The 19,163-nt window shown below is 38.7% G+C and overlaps 1 protein-coding gene across 5 annotated transcripts in view; it reads right to left on the bottom strand.

The window, feature by feature from the left end:
* Positions 1 to 19,163, bottom strand: part of SORBS1 (sorbin and SH3 domain containing 1) — a 160,970-nt gene that overhangs the window by 101,815 nt on the left and 39,992 nt on the right. For 2 of the 5 annotated variants that reach the window (XM_033515627.1, XM_033515629.1), the window contains exon 2: positions 18,658 to 18,716. The gene's annotated coding sequence lies outside the window, so the exon portion shown is untranslated. Of the gene's footprint in view, positions 1 to 5,321; positions 5,416 to 18,657; positions 18,723 to 19,163 lie in introns of those variants that run through there. The other 3 variants (XM_033515641.1, XM_033515642.1, XM_033515628.1) reach the window with 2 other exon arrangements.

Here is a 19,163-nt window from a genome sequence, read left to right as displayed (position 1 = left end):
TTTGATCCAATGCTAATATCAACCTAGTTATTTCAATAATGTGTGTAAAAGATGGACAAAGGCAGAAAGGCTGAAGGAATCTTGTAGAAATAGGATTCCAGAAAGGATCCTGGCTAAGAAAATGGGCCGGAATGGAGGGAGCACTGAGGCTACCTACCCTTGCTGGATTCACTCCATATGGATACTTAGTTCCTCTAGCTTCCAGCATGACCAAGACTGAGAAATGCCCTGAATGTGTATATATGTGTATGACTTGGAGCTGAAATGCTGTCTCAAGAAAACCACCCAAGTTTGTTTAAAATTCTATCAGCTCAGTAGGTTGTTCCCTCCATCCTCCCCCTTCCCCTCCACCTTCTCCATGCCATCAGTGGTTGCACTTTAACCATGTATGGAAGAGTTTCCAGAGGTCTGAGCCATTAAAACCTACAGAGAATAGAAGAACTTGGCAAATATGAAATAAAAGCAATTTAAATTGCTCTGAGACAGTCTGCTTCCCCTTGCTACTGAAAGTGTGATAATTATGCTGCCAATTCTGTATAGGAGGTCACGATCTGAAGTTATGGACAAGTCTATAAACTTAACTACACACAATGTGCCCCCAAAACCATTCAAATACAGATTAGCACATCAAAACCTGCAAGAAATATTTTGATCTTATTTAGAACAACAAGATAAACAGCTACACAAACACAAAAAACCTTATACCCCCCCAACACTTTAGTAGTGCTGTGTGTTATCCACAGACAAGCTTTCTGCCAAATACTCTTGTACATGCCAAAAACTATGGTTATTCTTGGACAATTTCTTATTTACAACCCACTAGTGTGCATGAAACAGTGATGTTTTGCCATTTTTAAGAGCCACTGGTCACAAGAAAACCTCTAACACATCTCCTCTCCCAGCACAATTTATGGGGAGAATATTACAGCTGTCTTCCTCTTCCCTATAAGAAACAGGCATTTAACAAAGAAAAAAAAAAATCCAACACAACACTAAGAAAAAATCCAGGATACAGGAAACATTGTATAGAAGCTTACACAATGATAAGACATTACCCAGAAGCATGTGGAATTTACCATGGACAACATCCTGCCCCTGGTAATACTGTAAGGTGCAAAAAGAATTAATGGAAATGTTTCCCTCCTTACTCCATATTTTAGAAGACTACCAGATCTGCCTTTAGATAAACAGATTTTCTGATGATGCTCCCTTTTAAACCTTTTAGGATGTTCCAATTCAGAGAGCTGCTAAGTAATCACAATTCAGTGTGGTAACCCCTCTCTGAAGATAATTCAGGGGGACTCAAATTCTTACAGAGCTCATTAATGAACTGAAATTCAGGAAATCTAAACTTTATTCCCAGCCTTCTGCAATCACTGCACTAGAAAGCAGCATCTAATTTTCTCAAATAAAAAACAGAAATAAAACTGCCAGTCTCCTTTTCAAACTTGATAAAAACTTGATCAACATCTTATAAAAGTTTTACACCTCTATCACTGCGTTAAGTACTCAGTCTCCACCTAAAACCAACCAGGTTTTGACAATTATTTTTCATACTCTCTTGGAATATTTCAGACATAAATGTTTTTATAAAAATTCCACCACAGAGTCATGATTCAAGAGCAGAGACTTACTTCTGTATCAACCCACAATACTTGCTTTCAAACACTGTTGGTCCAGGTCTTGGTTCTATTGCTGTAGCGTCATGGCCCTCCTCATGGAATCTGATCTATGCCACTTCTTGCAGCCATACAGATTCCCAAACAGAAAGTGTGCCTTTGTCTGCCCAATCACAAAATAATTTATGAAGTGTAACAGAAAAATATAGGTCTTAAGTGATTCCCACTGCCATTTGACTTCTGACAGCATCATTAATGATTCCTTTACTTCTAAGAACCCCACCTTCTCTCCTACCCCAGCCATCCTGATTTTGTGACATGAATAATTTAGGAAGAATAAGAATACTGTGTACATTGAAAGAAAAATGCACCTGTACCTTTTTATTACTTCATGAATGACAGCCTTTCTGTGCATTCTATTCAATTCATTCATTTAATGAAATCTTTAAAGTATCACTTCTACATGAAGTAGAAAATTATATTTAAGTAATACTGTCTATAGATCTTTTAATATTTTGCCCCCTGTCCATTACTCATTAATGAGGACACAAACTTGCTGTTTACCCATTTTTCTTCAACTTCTTTACATCAACATCAGAATCAGCAGAGTTGAGAATTATTTTGTCACATAGAACATATTAGGCCACTGAGTCAGGATGAAAACTCTGAAGAGATGTGTGAGAGCAAGCTGCATAACAGATTAGAAAAGATTTAAGTGCCAAAAGCTTCTCATAACCTGGAAAAATTATGAAACATAGACAAAAAATCCCCACACTTCAGAGCCTATTGAAGTCTTGGTTGCTCAGAACATACAGCTCTGGGAATTCAAAAACTAATCAAGTCAGGGTCTGGATGGGATTTCTTATATAATAGGACAACCCTGAGTTATGTGCTCTTAATCCTGGGGAGCCTACCATATACAGAACCAACAGATTTTAATGACATCTAAAAATAATTTTAAAAGCTATTTTAACAAATGATCATGTCCTAAACATTACTGCAGTGTGCATAGTAAGGGACATCAATGTATAAATCTATGCTTCCCTCCCTTCAGATGCTACCAGAAATTAAAATCAAAGAGACCAATCTCTCATTTCTGTGTATTGATTGAAGAAAAACAGACATTCTCTGTGTGACAGATATGACTCTTTTCTAATAAAGCTTTCACCAGTTCTTTAAGTTAGCATATACCTTTTATATAGATATAGACAAAGCAGTTACCTGAAAGGTTTTTTTGCAAAAATATACTGCAAAAATATTGCAGTATTTTTTATCACTGCATTACCTAAAGGTCCAGTCAAATCCTATCCCTAATGTGCTAGGTGTGTATAAGACTAGGCATCTTATCAGACTAGTTTACAACCAATACAGACAAATGAAGCATCATTACTACCTATCATTCATAGGGAGGGAAATCTAATGAAGACAGATGAAATGAAATGCTAGAGATCACACAGAGTTATGTATTAAACTTGCTCCTCTTAGTTAGCCTCAGTTCACTGCCAAAGCTCATTTTCAGCTGCCACAGGGGAGGCTGGACAAGGCTGCTGTGCCCAGTTATGCCTCTATGTAGTTATTTCTCTCACTTGTTGGCCACAGGCTGTAGGTGCAAGACAGTAAATCATCACATGATGGCCATATAGAGAGGATATTTTACATAAAGGGAGACCATCCAGCCACCTCAAAGGAGTCTCAAAGGAAATCTTTCCTGCAGAGCAGGCAGTAAGTGCTCTACAAGGTGCTTTAAAAGATATTAGCCACATTCTGGGTTCTGGCTCTTCCTCTAAATGACTGCCTCTGTTAAACTATGCCTTAGGAAGTTGCAGAATAACAAACTTTGTCATTTAAATGTCAAGAAAATATTCTGGAAAAACTTAACAGAAAGCTGAATCATGTTGTTCAGGGCTGTTCAGCCTCCTGAGCTCAGAGCATTAACAGCCATCTCAAGTCACTGATGGGAGAGCTGGGAAAGCACTTATGGATGCTGCAGAGTGGGACTCCACTTGGGAGCAGCAGCAGGCAGCCCTTATGTGCAACAATATATAATGTATCTCCAGCCTTTCAGAATGACCATAAATTACTAAGCAAGATGATGAAGAGTCAATCATGAGAAAGAGACAGGGTTACTATCTTCAGTTATCACCCAAATCTACCTACATCAAGGTGGTTTTTAAATGATCCTTAATTTACTATAACCTCTCTCTGCTTAATTTAATCTTGGTTTTCCCAACTAGAACAGAGAGGCTGTTCATAGCCTGGAGCTATGCCAGAATGAAATCCTCATTAGCTGAAGTTTTAATTTCTTAAACCAGAGCATGTGGAAGAATTCCAGTGCCCGAGAGTAGTTGCTGGGCTCTCTCCACAACATAGGCTACTTGTGGCCATGCTGTCAGGCCAATCTCAGGTGAGGTGAATATTGCAAGGACAGATGCAGGTGATTACTGGAGTAAAATAAAATTGGAAAACAAGAGTGAAGAACCTGCCCTGATATCAACCACAATGCTTGTCTTAAAGTCCACGCATCTGTATGCTCAGAGACACTCAAACTTTTGTAATGAAAGGAATTCTCCCATATTTATGCCAGAAAAACTGAGCAAGACCTAAGCCTAGGTCTTATTCAAATTTTTAAAATGTGCTACTAATTATTGAGTCAAATCATCGGGTTTGAGTCTGGCCCTAAATTGTTCCAGCTGCAACTGAGAGACCTAGAATCAAACCCAAACTTTAAGTATCAAAGGCTTAAGGTCAGCTTTGACTTTCTGTTAAATTAAGACAATAATTTGAGCCACAAATTAATTAAATCATTAAGCAGGCTGGAAAATGAGCCCATCTTACTTTAATTTTAGTTAAAAAAAAATAAAAATTTCAACTTGAATTTGCAGTTTATGTATGGCATCTCTTACTTTTATTTCAGGATATTTATTTGGAGAAATTTAACAGGCAAGAGATGCCTATCTAAGAATGGAGTTGATCAGGAATGCAGTTGCAACAGAAAGAATTTCAGCAGACCATAAAAGAGAAGAAGAAAAAAATAAAAGCCTACTACAAGAATAGTCTAGCAAAATGCAACTGTAGTGAGTTTGGGCTGTTTCCCGGTACTCCAGGGGGAATTCTGCTATTTGCTGAGTTTAGTGAACATAATCTAGTGCAGAAGGAAAAAAAAAAATGCCGCTGCTTTCACCATTTTCTAAGTTCCGCTTTGTATGAGAAATCATATAAAAGACAGAAAAAATATTGTATTGCTGCAAAAATACACAGAAGCTTGCAAAGCAGATGTTCTCAGCACACATAAGAGGGGCTGATTGGACTCTGAATAAAACTACATAACCAAAATGAAAAAAGCAAAGTGACTCAGCAGGCAGAGATGAATCAAGAAGTAGGGGACTCAAAAAGTAGCTTGGAAATAACACCTGTAATAATAAGTCAGTCTCATTTTGTTAAACAGTAAAAGGTAATCAATACTTTCTACTACACTTCATAGACAGCACGATTTGAGTTACTTTCCTCCAAGAATCTCAGTATGCAACTTGAAGGAAATTAAAAATCATTCAGAACATACACAAACAGTTAACAGGAAATATAAAATGAGGTAATTGAAACAAAATCTACCTCCAAAGCCAGCAGATATTCCACATGTTATTTATAGCAGAAAATTTAGGAGACTATAAAGGTCTTAAATCTTCTGAAGTTTAAAATACTTACTTCTTGTAGCCAAAATCACATCAATGGAATATCCAGGAAAATTTTTAAAAGATTTCATTAAGGAGCTTGACTGGATGAGAACATAACATAGCCTTTCCTTTGGACTGTCCAGCCACAGGCATTTACTCATTCAACAGAAGCACAGAGCGTGATACTGTAGTGCAGTCTTTTACATAGGGATACCAAAGAGGGGGGAGGGAGGGGAAAGCCCTTCCCCAAAGACTTTAGTTCAGCCTACTCATTAAAATATAGAGTGAAAACAGCTGCTGTAGAAGGGAAGAGGATATCCAAGCAATTTTTTGCTAACTTTCTTAGGTGTAAATTTACTTCATTCTGGAGTCTCAGTAAGAAAAATAATTTTTTCTTCTGAATTTCACTCTTCCTCTGGCATTTCTCTTTAAGAAAGTGATTCTAGTGCCACTTAATAATAAAAATAACAGTGGATAGTCAGGTCTCTGTTTTCAAAATCATTACATCTCACTGGGGGAAAACAGATCCCTAACAGATCTCCCTCTCCACCGTGCAAGCTCTAGTACAAGTACACATGTGCTTTATAACACTTAAGTCTTCACACAATGTAATATTAATCTTGAATGACTTCCCATCCAGAAGTCCCAAGCAAACAACAAATACGAGCTCACTGATAGCAACATTTAGAATTGATAGCATGTCTCTTACAGATTAGCACCTCAAAGTTAAAACTAGATAAAGAACAGAGGAAGGAGGTAAAAACAATGAAAGCTCCACAAGTGTTTACTGGCAGACACTGGATAAATAAACAAGGATTATTCAGACTGAGAAAGAGTTGGCAGAAGGGAGATGAGAGAGTGTTCTATTAAATCATGAAAAGCACCAAAAATGCTAATCTGGGAATAGCAGCCTATTCCTTCTAGTAACAAGAACTAAGGGGCGCTGAACCCAATGTTTAGGCAGAAGTTTTAAAACAAACAAAAGGAAGTTATTTTTCACATCATTCATAAAAGGATTGCAGAGCTTGTTGCTCATGATCTTGTGGAAGTCCACTCTGTGAGCAAACTCAAAAAATTAAATTAAAAAAAAATTAAAGAACCGCTCTAATCCTAGACCTTTTGGCTTGGGAAGCTAGCAACCACAAATTACTACAAGGTGTGGATATTTCAGGTGTGGTAACAATTTGAATTTCCCCCTCTACATTAATCCTTCCCCTAAATCAATGACGCTGATCACTGCCAGAGCAGCAGTCTACATTAGAAGGATCTTTGAGCCACAACTGTGCCCATTTTCATCCTCTCATTTATCTAGTTTTCACAACGCTTCCTAAGAAGAAATTGTCTGTATTATTAGGTCATTTCCACTGATAGGGAATTAACTATGTACATCAAAGCCAGGAGTAGCACAACTCTTTGGAAATTTCAACTGGTAACCACAATTCAGAAGTTAGGTACTATCCTTAAAAGTCATCCTGAAGTGACTTTCTACTTCTAAAGGGCAGCACCCTTCCAATCCTCTGCTCTTGTGACTGTTCCCCATTCACTCCAGTACACCTACTCCAGTGTCTACTTCCATGGGCAAAGTTATCTACCAACAGGAGCTTTTCCACAATGATTTCAGCAGCAACTTCTATTTTCTGCTCTCTCTCTGCCTACCATTGCAAAAACTAATGCATTCTGATAGTGAAATCTTACAGCAGCAAACCTATTTTAAATGCATATGTGCTTTTTATGTATTATCAAATAGCATTTCTTGGTGCAAGGCAAGCTGTCTGTTCTTAGAGCAGCAACTAGAAAACAGATTGTGCAATCAAGGTTGTTGTTTTGTTGTTTGCTTTTTTTTTATATAAGAGACATATTTTAAAAATACTCTCGGAGTGGCCATCATGTGGTAAAAGGGTAACTGCCCACTGGCCTTGCTGGTACAACAGCTTGTCTGAATTAATACTGAGAAACAAGATACTTTTATGCAAAATAAGTAAATTGACTTGAGATTCTTTTCACATCGGGTCTGAGAAAAGCAGACAAAAACCCTCTTTCCCTTCTCTGCTCCTAATTTTAAACAGGGGCTTCATAGCTTTTTGTCTGCCTCAGTGTGTTTAATGTTTCCTGGAGGCCTGCAAAGGCATGCAAAATATTTTAGTTCAGGGCCTCTATATGGTTGTAATAGGAAGTAGATGTCTCCCTTAAAGAGAGGGGTTAGTATAGAAACAGATTATCTGAATGACAGCAGAGTCTTAAGTGTTTATTTCAAAGGGAAGGAAAGGACAGATAAATATTTACTGCTTTCTGTCCCCATTGTAAAATACAGACGCTGCCCGTTTTCAGTTACTTCTTGTCTCAGTAATCCAGGTTATTGTCTAACCCTGCTCTCTTGGTCAGGATTTTGTCTTCATGTTAAAAAAATTTCTGATGCCATCACTGACAGATACATCCTTTAAGCTGCAGAAGAGTTTCACAAGGGGAAAACTGTTTTCTAAAACCTTGGCTGGTCAATGCTTGTACAAGATGTGTAGTCACCAGAAGTGAAACACAGACTTTTTGGTCTACCTGGGAAAATGCTTGTTTCCTGTGTAAGGCTTCACCCTATGCTGAAACAGCCTTTTTTAAAAAAAAATCTGAGTGTTCCAGTGCTAACAGGGTCAAAAATGGTGGAGACACAAATGTAAAGAAGGGCTCAGTTTTACACCTATCCCCTCTCTCATGTCACCCAACCTGAAGGGTAAGTGCCATCCCCTCCCTGGAAGCGTAGAGGATGATAGAACAAGAATAGATGTTCTCTTTCCTCCTGCACAGACCTTAATCAATAATCTTCATGTCCTGATCTTTGATCCATTTGTGGCAGGAAGCTTTGATTCTGAGTCTCCTATTCCTGCAAGTTCCATCCTTTCTCCTTTTCACTCTCTTATGTACCTACTGCTAGAGAACCAAAAGAATTAAAAGTAACTTTGGGATAATTATCATTGATGCAGTCTTATCTTCCCTATTTCACAACTTGACTAAAACTGATGATATCTCTCTTCCTCTCCCCTTCTTTCCCTCCTTTAATTAAAAGTTGCATGGTAAATCAAGAGGAATCCAGAGGGGCTTAGAGCAGACCTTATTATTTCCTTTAGCTGCAACTACACTCATATAAGAAGACATTAAAGGAATGACTGATGGAGTTAAGTGCAGTAGGTGCAACTCAGTGGAATGCTGGTTATCAAAACAACAGCCAAGGGGCAATCATACATTCTGTTCAGTAGATGAATGAGAGATCAATACCAATGGGACATATTCTGGGATGCTTCTGTATGCACAGGCATGCCTCTTCATAAAGCAACTTTACTAAAATCCCCTAAAACAAGTAGACTTCTGACAATTCAATAGCTGGACAGGAAGGCCCTAAGGTGTTACAGAGGAAAATAGTCATTCAGTAAATGCTGTTTTCCTCTGAACAAGCACCTTAGCACAAAACCTTCAAACACAAGTGTTTTTACAGATCAGGAAAGTTACTGTCATGTTTGAAGGTGCAAATGGATAACCTTTAGCAGGCCCGGTTGAGGAGAGTTACACCTGTGTTATGAGCTGAAACAGCATAACGAATTTTTGCAGCAACTGCAATCCAACAAGATTTTCTGCACAGCTCCTCAGAGTTTTCATCTTGTCTCGTTAAAAAAATTCATATTATTTTAAAGTAATAAATCAAGTTTGGGATACCAGTGAATTTTTCCCAATTCTGTTTTCTCTTTACCCTCTTTTCTTTTAAGTGGAGCAAAGAGATGAAAAGAAAGGAGAAGAACACTATTTAGATCAAGAAATAGGAAACAGAAGGAAGGAGGACACATTTTCAAGGAAATTAAGGGATTTCAAAGCTGAAAAGTGAAAACTTTCTATCTCATTCTGGAAACATAGTGAAGTTATTCCCGACATTAAAACAGAAGATTTTCTTTTGCCACATTTTGTTACACTGTTTACATCATCAATTGTTTCCTTTTGGAAACATTCACAATTATTCAAATTCCATACTGAGAGGGAAAGGGGAGTTGCACTGTAAATGGACTAGATGGCCAAATGCATCAAAACAACAGCCTTAGACTTTTGGTTCTGGAATGCCATGAACTGTATTACTAATGATGCTATTATCTCTGGAAAATTCACAGTGATTTTATTAATACCTGTAATTATTAATTTAAGATACATAAGATTATTAACTTTGGCTTTAGACCAATGTCTGAATGGCATAATCACGGTGTTCATGGAATCTTTCCCAAATTCTGGCACATTTGACTTGTTCAAGCCATTTCTATAGTCTGCCTTGAAAAACAGCTTTGTGTTTCCACAGAGAAAAAGATCAGTGAAAACTGTTCATGAACAACATCTAGCCTGGTCTCTCATCACAAATCCCTTTACCCTTTACAGTGGTAAAGGACATCTGCAGGTTAATCAGTGGACCTCAGAAATCAGACACAACTAGATTCTAACTGCAACACTTTTGGATAAGCTCTCAATTCCCACTTTCAGCCTAACACATACTAACGTTCCTCAGCAGTGCTATCTTCTAAAGAAACAAGCACTCTCTCAACAGAGAGCAGCAAGTTGTCCATGCCCAGCATTTTACATGATCATGGAAGATAAGGTTCATTTTGACTGAGGTCACCACAAACTGCAAGGCTTGATCTATTTCATGGGATATTTTAATACCTTCTCTGAGCAAAGAAGGTTCACATTTCTCAGAATCATTTAAAAAAAATGCACATACTTTATGGAACCAAACTGAGACTGACTTAACTTGGAAAACTGGCCTGCTGATGCAATGTGAGCAAGCATTTTAGATGCTGAGCAGAACCTCAACACTCTCAATCTGTTCACTGGATGTGAAGCCTCTCCCTTCCAGCTCCCTTCCCCACCCTGTCTGAAAGCACTTTGCTTTGGGAGTGGCTTTTCTCACCAGGGAAGCGAAACTTTCTTTTAATGTGGTTCATGGAAAGTTTAGCTGGTTTTCTTTCTCCAGCCCACCTAGGCTGGAAAAAGACATTAGTCCCAACCAAAACCCAATATAATAACTGCCCATCTGTGGACAGTTCTTTTCAACTTGCAAGGAAGCAATCCCACAACTGCAATTTCTTGTGTCTCATAATAATAATGGTGGTGTAGCACAACCATGGAATGAGTTGTACTGGAATTGAGTATAATTATTGTACAAGCACTTTCAGATCCCTTCATCCAAAAAAAGGAAAACAGGGATTAGATCAGTTCTAAGGGTCCTCTAAGTACAGGAAGAACTACCAATAAATTCAAGGGTAATAGAGGTAATGGGCTGCATTTTAACTTGTTTTTAATGATACACCATAGGATATAGAAACTGAGCTGTGGAGTATAAACAGTACAACCATAAGGCATAATGAAAGGATTTATTTCTGATCCAAAGTCTGCTATCAGTAACATGTATCATGTTACTGTTTTCAACGAGCTTTGGATCAGTCTCCCATGCGCACCATGTAAAAGATATGAAGTCAGACAACAAGAGAAACGACAGTGTAATTTCAGCAACGTATGTGGAGGAAAAATTTACTTTCCAGAAAAATAGGACCTGGGAGATGCCACATATTATCTGATCACTGATTTACATAATGCAAAACTTTTATCAGTACCAGAAGCCTCAGGGTCATATACAAAGAAACAATCAGCAATTCTGGGAATTCCTCCAGCAGCTGGGTATTCCTCCTGTTTGACAAAGGCACATAGTAGCTTCCCCATGTCTGTGAGGCACCATTTTGTCTTTGCTGGGTAAGTTTTCAGCTGGATTCGTTCTCAGTTCACCTGATCATGCCACATCAGCGCTAGAGCTAACACAAAGTAAGGGTGAACTTGGGATAAGGCCATATTCTTTCAGTAGCAGCCAGAACTTGGATCAGCTTACACCAGTCCTGAAACCACAGATCCACAGAACTTAGAAGATCTCCTACGGTTCAGTGCAACAAAGTAAAAGCCAAGAGAATAACTCAGGTTCAAGAAATCAGGTATTTGGGAGCAAGTAAGCTTGTACTTCCAGAGCAATGCACTTGGTCCTTCTAAAGAGCAAGAAACAAAGATCTGAACTGACTCCCAAGTAAGAGAGGAAGGTCTGGAAGCCCTAACCTAGCACCATTCCTCTTTAGTTGGCTTAATGTTCTCCAGACACATCATTTTCCTCCTGATTACTGGGTGGTATCTCCCCCTCCATGAAGCACACACCATTTCTGATAAAAGGTTCTGTATGTTTACCATCTACCCTGCTTTCAGCACAAATCCAAAGAAAACACCCTGTTCCTTTCCCCGGGATGAGTCTAACTCAAAGGCAGTGCACTACCCACAGACATTCCAAGTTAACACTTTCATTCAAGACCAGAGAGATCTCTTGGTCACAAAGTTGCAGTCTGGGTCCTTCCTCTGCCTATTTCTTTGATTTGGCTGAAGCCTTACCCTAGATCTGCCTCCTTTTCTCTCCTGTTTATCACTACAGCCCTGGTGGTCCCTGCATGCTGCACAGCTGCTCCTCCTTCCCTCCTGCCTAAGCTAACTCTAAAATGCCTCCTTGGACCAGATGTTTTCCACGTGTTTCACTCTCTATTTTTTTTCCCCACCCCCACCTCTTCCAAGGCAAGTAAAAATCTACCTCCTTGATCCTTCAGATCCTAAAGTATCCCTTAATCAACTTGACCAGCTTGATTCTGAGGCAGGCAAAAAAAAAATGTCTCTGCTTTTTCCTCCATGATAATACATGGGCAGGAGACAAAAATAAGCCTTAACCTTGGCACTGCCTTTAGTTTCCATTTCACCTTCAGATGATCAGCTTTGACTTTGATATTTTTTTTGGCTTTCTTTCTTGATTAAATTTTATTCCTTGGAAATATTTTTTTAAGCACAATTAACATCTATATCACTTGCCACTTTTCCTTCTAAACATCCTTCTGTTTATTAACTGCCACTGAAGGCTTATTTACAGGTATAAATCTTAAGTTTATAGGGACTTCATAGGTCCCATCCCCCTTCTCTGTGACATTTCCCACTCTCCATCTGTCTTTCCTTGGCACCAGTGCCTGCAGTGGCAGTAGACATTTATACAAATTATCATCACTCTGCTTCATCTCTCAAAAATCGGTCTCGATATCAGCCCAATTCAAGCTAGTTTCACAAGTTTATGTTAACAGTAGGTCAGACCTAAACCAATAAACTCTAGCTGGACCAGTACCATAACACCCACTTTTCAGATACTACAACTTCCAGTCATTCATATATAGAGATGGTTTTGCAAGAAAGGGATGGGTGCAGCGTTTCCATCCCCTCCTGTGCAATGGTATGTTTCTCTGAGCAGGAATATTCACTTTAGGCCAAGTCCTGAACACAGTCATCAGTGTACCAAAGGAGCAGTAACCACATCCCACAGGCCAGTGGGCCAGCCCTGCCACAAGGAGTGGGTGAGCATCAGAACACACAGTGCCAAAGCAGAGATAGATTAGCACCCAAGTACCTACAAACCTGAAACTAGAAACTAAAGTCATGCAGATTTTGTCTAAAGCACGGACAGTCCACAAAATACTTGTCTATAGGGGTTTCATTCATTGAAGTCCAGACTCTGGTCTAGTCACAAGCAGGGAGCAGCCAGCGGGTGTTTCTGCCCTGCGGCTGGGGCGCTTGTCCCTCACGAATGGCGAGAGGGGACAGGGCAGACAGCGTGACCAGCCCCTCGCTTCACTGGCATCCATGCCAGAGAACAAAAGCTGGTGGCAGGACATCCCTTTTCTGACAGCATCACTCCTGAATTTGCTGTCTCTGTGAAAGTAGCTCTCCAGCATGTGATTTCCCACATACCACAAGGGCTCCAATAAAAGCTGTTGCATTCAGCCAAATGTTTAGTACTCCTCTGATATCTGTATATTAAAAATTACCGTGGGAGTGAGGGAAAGCAAAAAGAAGTGTAATAGTCTGAGAATATTAAGTGGAGCATTGGCGGAAGAAAAATTTTGCTTTCCAAACGCCACATGCAGATTTATTGCAGGAACAAAATGGGTGCGTAGGCACTGAAAAGCCGTAGGCAAAGTCCTGCATTTCATTTTGTGCATTACCCAGAGTCTCTCTCCAGGACTTGAGCTGTGTCACTTCATTTCCTGATATTTCATAAACAGGCAAAAGTTTACATTAATGCTATGTTATTTTTAAGGTTGTATACTCACAGTCTCACTATGCCCAGATCTCAGATGAAATTTCAAGGCATCACCAATCAGAATTGGCAGAAATTCTGAAATCAGAATTTCTGAATCAGAAATCAGCCTAATTTTGTGGTACTGACATGAATTTTTTTTATGAACTACTAAGACCTTGGACTCATTTGTTTCAATATGTGAAAAGCTTCTCAGAAAGATGGTCAAGATTGTATGCATTTTAATGATGAGCCTGGCAGTGTCAAAATTGCTGGGGAGTCCTGCTGCTCCCAATACTGCCAACAGACAGCAAGGAGGAAAGTAGCAAGTGATGGTAATTATTTCTCAGCACCAACTATCTCACTGCTTCATGTACACTTCCACTTGGACAGTTTTGGTTTTAAAGGGCAGAAAGGACATCAGGGGTTTTGAAGGTGTTTTTTTGTTACTTGTTGGGGTTTTGTGGTTTCTAGGGGGGATTTTTGTTTTGGTTTGATTTTTTGGGGGCTATCTGGTGCTCTAGACAGTTCTGCTCATTGTCTGCTCATGTTATAACATTACCAGTTCTCTCTTCCTATACAGTTCATTAGACTTAGAGATTTATTGAAATTCCGTTCGGCTGGAAGCTGATTATGCACTGTTTCCTGTAGCTCCCATATAGAACACATTGCTAGCATAAAAATATTTGTACCATTCTTTGGTTTTCAATTCCTTGATACTGCTGTGTTTTTTTATTTAAAAAAAAAAAGACGGCAAAAGGTCTCAAGGATTCAGTATTAACCTAAGGAAAAGAAATTCAGTTCTGGAATACCAAACAATAAAAGAAGCTTCCCAGATGGAGCACAGAGAAGAGAAAAAAAAGTGTAGAGTTCCAAAGACCAAAAGATAATAAAGAACACTTGTATTTTGATCATGACAGACCAAAGAAAGTATACATCCTGGTTATAAAGACAAAGACTTTATTCCATTCTGTCCCATCCTCAATACCTGCAAGTCACTTTCTATCAGATCTGCATACTGAACACGTTGCTTGAATGTTAAGAAGTGGCAAGAGAAAATTATCCTGTGCATTCCTGGCCATTTCATATTCAAGCTTATCTCATAGTTAACAACTTCTTTTCCATTCTTTACTACCTCCTAAACTCCTTATCTTGCTTCATTTCCCATTTTCACTCATTTACTCTTTTTACGCCTTTTGATTTGTTAGTTCCTAGACCTGCAAATCCCCTTCTCTAGTCACTATCTTCTCAGAAATCACTTTTCCTTCAAACATTTCTCACCCTTCCTCCTATAAGCAGCTGTTCTCTATGTTATTATCTAGGCTGGACTGAGACTGGTGACTCTACAGTGCAAAGAACAGGTCTTATTTATGTTTGTGAATCCTTGTCTAACTTTATGCTGCTATGTAAATGTTTAATAGGTACTAATGCATTTGCTGGAAGAAGCTGTGCGCTAATACTCAGTGGACTGTTTGGATACAATCCTTGCTGACTGTCAGAAGCTTCTGGAATAAAAAAAAATGCATTTTTTTGGTGACACTGCAGTTTCAAAGCTAACAGATCCAACAGCTGTAGTAGTGTAGTGAACCATCACAGTACCAGAAATGGCCTTATCCACTCTTTCCATGTTTGAAACAGGATAGAGTTTGAAAGCTTAGCACTAAGGTTGATTTCAGCTACAGCCACTGTACCTTATCTCCTCTATGTTATCTATCTCCAGACCTCCAAGGTCACACTATTTTAAACAAATCTTTCATATCTTTGCTTTCTCCTTAATGTTGGCTGAAGAGTATAGAACGATCTTGTCTTCTTTTCAAACTGGTCTTGGCATGATTTTCCTGTGGGCTTTACTGTATCACATCCTGCGTAGAATTAATTGTGAAATAGAAACCCCAGTGGCAGATAAGATGCATAGTTTTTATTTCAAGCACCAAACAGGAGCTGAGTGATTCATTAACTGAAGCACACCACACAAGCATCAACTGCTCAAGCAAACAGGGAATGAATGATGTCTTGGCCTCAGGGCCAATGAATAGTGATGCTAATGGAGAAAATGCAAGAAGGACAGCAGAAGCATCAGGCCTACATGTCAAGTCTCATGCTAAAACTCATGTAGACAAACCACACCACAAATTTCCAGTTTGTGTGAAAGAAAAACGTGGGGGGTTGTTGTTTTTATGTCAGGTTGTTCTTAATGGTGCAACTGGTCTTATCCCATAATGTTAACCATTTGTGCCCTGTTGCCATGAAATCCAAGGATATAAAGTATCACTGTTGCAGGGTGTTTGTAGGGGCTCTGAAATGAGGAGTGCTGGGTGGTGCCCATCCAGCCGTCCACTTCCAACACTGCATCCTAGGATCAGGTTCCTGTTAATTTTAATATAGTTTCAATAATAGTACTACTCTTGATGTCTTAGCCTTGAAAAAGATTTTGACCAAGAGATGAATTGAGAAGGTTTTCCCAACTGGCAGTGTGCAACAGGAAAGAAAAATAGCTAAATCTGGTAGAAGCCAGCCCAAGCAAAAGACAATTCTATTAGAAAAAAATCCCATAGCAGTGAAATCTGTTGGACTTTAAACAGTTTCTTCTGTGGCATAAAACATATGCCACCACTCCAATCTTTAAAAGGAGACTGGACCAAGCAGTACAGAAATACATTGCAGGGCCACAGCTACATCAGCATGGCAGTAGAACAGATGAGCTAATAAACTATCTTTTCTCTTCTGTTCAAGATTAGCACAACAAGATTTCCATACTAGTCAACAGCTATTTACCTGTAACCAACACAATTTTCAGAGTTCAGATTTGGTGTAAATTATGATCTGCTTGGGAAGAAAGGTGTGCATGATTCATCAAGTGATGATTATTACAGATCTAAAGGAAGGGGCAGGGAGGAGAAAGTCTGCTTGTTGTAAATGAGTTAGTGACAGAGACTTTCAAAAAGATCAGAACAGAAACACTTTAGAAAATCTGCCCCTATATGACTGAACGCTGATCTATTTACAGAAATTCCCACTCAGTCACAAATGTTCAGCACTTGCACCAAAACCTGTCCCCAGCTGTAACTGGTGTCAGGAACATTTCTCCTAAAGATGTAATATTTTTCATGAATGTTCCAGCTCATCAAATATCAGAGCTCACATGTGAGAGGATTTTCACAGGAGAACGTAAATATTTTGGTGAATGTAAATATTCTGGTGAAGCCCTCATTGTTTGAGGAGCATTATTTTCAAATAATATTAACTGTTGCATCATGAGCTGGACAATGTCTTTAGTTTGCTTAATGCAAATTAATTTGAAAGAAAGAGAAGAAAATGGAGATCTGCTTGTTGTTTTCTATTGCCTCTAAAGAACACAGTTTCAAGTACCCAAATAAATAATTAAACGAAGAGAAAACTGAGCAATTAATCTTACAAGATCAATTCAGAACTCACAGCTTGTAGAAACTCTGAACCTGTTACTGAAAGTGTGCCCTCCACCCATGAACTAGTTTTGTCAAGGAATCCAGACCTAATTCACAACAATATATTTCTGCAGAAAATAAAACTGCATTCATAGATGTTTTGCTTTGTCTCTGGTACCTTTAAAATGTAACCAGTTTGGACTCAGATATGATTTGACTAGTTTGCATTCATTCTGGTGTGAACCAAATTATGATGCCTTGTGTATTCACAGAAGAGTCTTCAAAAGGTATGTTTTAAAGATGAACTGGTAAGCCCTGGGGACTAAGAAGCCCTTTAAAATTGGGGTCAAACTAGGCATTTAGATTGAAAAATAATAAATAAATCCATTTGGAAACAAAGGCCTATTGTATACCAGTCTTCCAGGAAAACCCATGGGTGGCTGAGAATTACTTGGGAAAACTTAGTGGAAATTAATTCCAACTCATTCTCAGTTCTTTCTTCCACACAGAAAAGAGGGGTTTATGGAGGCAGAAAAGCATTGGTGAGTTCACGCAGGGTCAGGAAATATCTGGCATTGTAAATGCAGAGCTAGAAAATGTTCACATTTCCTGTACCACTGAAAGAGAGAACCAGCACCTTCCCTGCCTATGGTTCATTGAGAACCCGGGTCACCACTAGCTCCAGCTACAAGAGTGTGGTGTATACTTAAAAGGTACAGGGAGGAGTAAAAATTGCAGTCAAAGCTTATGTGGTACAACAGTTCAAAGGAACCACTTCCCACCCTCTGTTCAAAAGGAAGAAAAAACCCCAAAAATACCACTAAACACAAAAACCAGTCCCACTGTTCCTCATAATACATTGCTTTCTGTCACTAGGCAGGCACTATCAAGCTGACTTGTACAATTCATTAGAAATTAGAATTTTACTTGGGAATTTTGCACTTATATATATACATACACACACATATATGTATATATATACATAAATTAATCATTAGGCTTTATGGTTCTTTACATTTGTTTAAAAAAAGGTATCATGCTGTATTATGGGCTTTTACAGTGATATTTATAGAAAAACACTATTCTTTACTCTTAACTCTGCAATCATATGTTAATAATTATAACCACAAAAGCTATTTCAATTCTTCCAAGTTATACAACCAACTAGACAGCAAAGACAGCTTTGAACCTTTGAACATCGGGTTCTCATTTATCATATTATCCTATTTTTAGGTCAAACCTTTACACATTTGCTGAAACTACTTTCTCTATGTCAGGCAGTTCTCCTGGTAAAACTCTTTCAGGTACCAAGCTGCTGAGGAGGAACAGCACAATTGATTCAGTGCCCAATTAGAAATCCAGACATTTTTACAGAGAGCAAGGAAGACTCCCAGACTTGGCAAGGGAAGGAGACAGTGCCTCCCTCATGCCACGTGTTTTGCTAGGGGTTAGAGTATTATATGGGGAATCGTTAATTAACAGACACTTTGAAACCAGTGTCCACCTGCTATTAAATAGCTCCATTCTTGTTCTTCAGCCTCTGAAACACCTATCATCTATTATCAGGCAGCCTAAACTTGAACACCATTTGCAACAGTGTACATGTAGGATTCTCAAGATTAGTTCTGATTCAATGCAACTCTCTGGAGAAAACCTTTGAATTGTGTTTGAAATACTACATTCAAAAATCAAGGAAGTAGTCATCTCCTGCCAATAGATTTGAATGTCACTTTTCTGGAAATTTCCATAGTGCAATTTAGATGAACACAGAGAATAACAGTGCCTAACATACATTTACATACCTTGGGCAGAGCTCAGAGAACGAGAAGCTGCAGCTCTACAGGTATGTTCTGGACTCCTCCTGGGAAAAAAACAAACCAGTAAGTGTTATAGAATACAATAATTTAGTGCAGCTGTTAGGAACAAACAAACAAACAAACAAAAAAAAACAAAACCCAACAAAACAACAAAATGCTCTCTCAGTTTAAAATAAAAGAAACCACCACTCTGGGGTAAGTGAGAAAATTTGACAATTATTTCTAGCTCATCAGTTCAATAAGCCTTGTTATCTTTTAAAGCTGAGATTCACCATTTGTCTATGAATCAGCTCTCATAAGACAAGGTCCTCCATATCTATATGAAACCCAAGGCAGTATCATTTGTGTTTATCATTCTGTAAAGAGAAGCAGTGCCAAAATTCTGCAACACCTACTTTAGCTGCTGGAATCCAGAGAACTGAATGTGCTGCTGTTAGCATTTGGAGACAAGAATATGTTTTGATCTAATACATCCTCCACAGACTCACTTG

This window comes from Parus major, chromosome 6, assembly GCF_001522545.3.
Source record: "Parus major isolate Abel chromosome 6, Parus_major1.1, whole genome shotgun sequence".
NCBI classification, from domain to species: domain Eukaryota; kingdom Metazoa; phylum Chordata; class Aves; order Passeriformes; family Paridae; genus Parus; species Parus major.
Note: the sequence above shows the minus strand (reverse complement) of the source record. Positions and strands in the feature narration are given on the sequence as shown.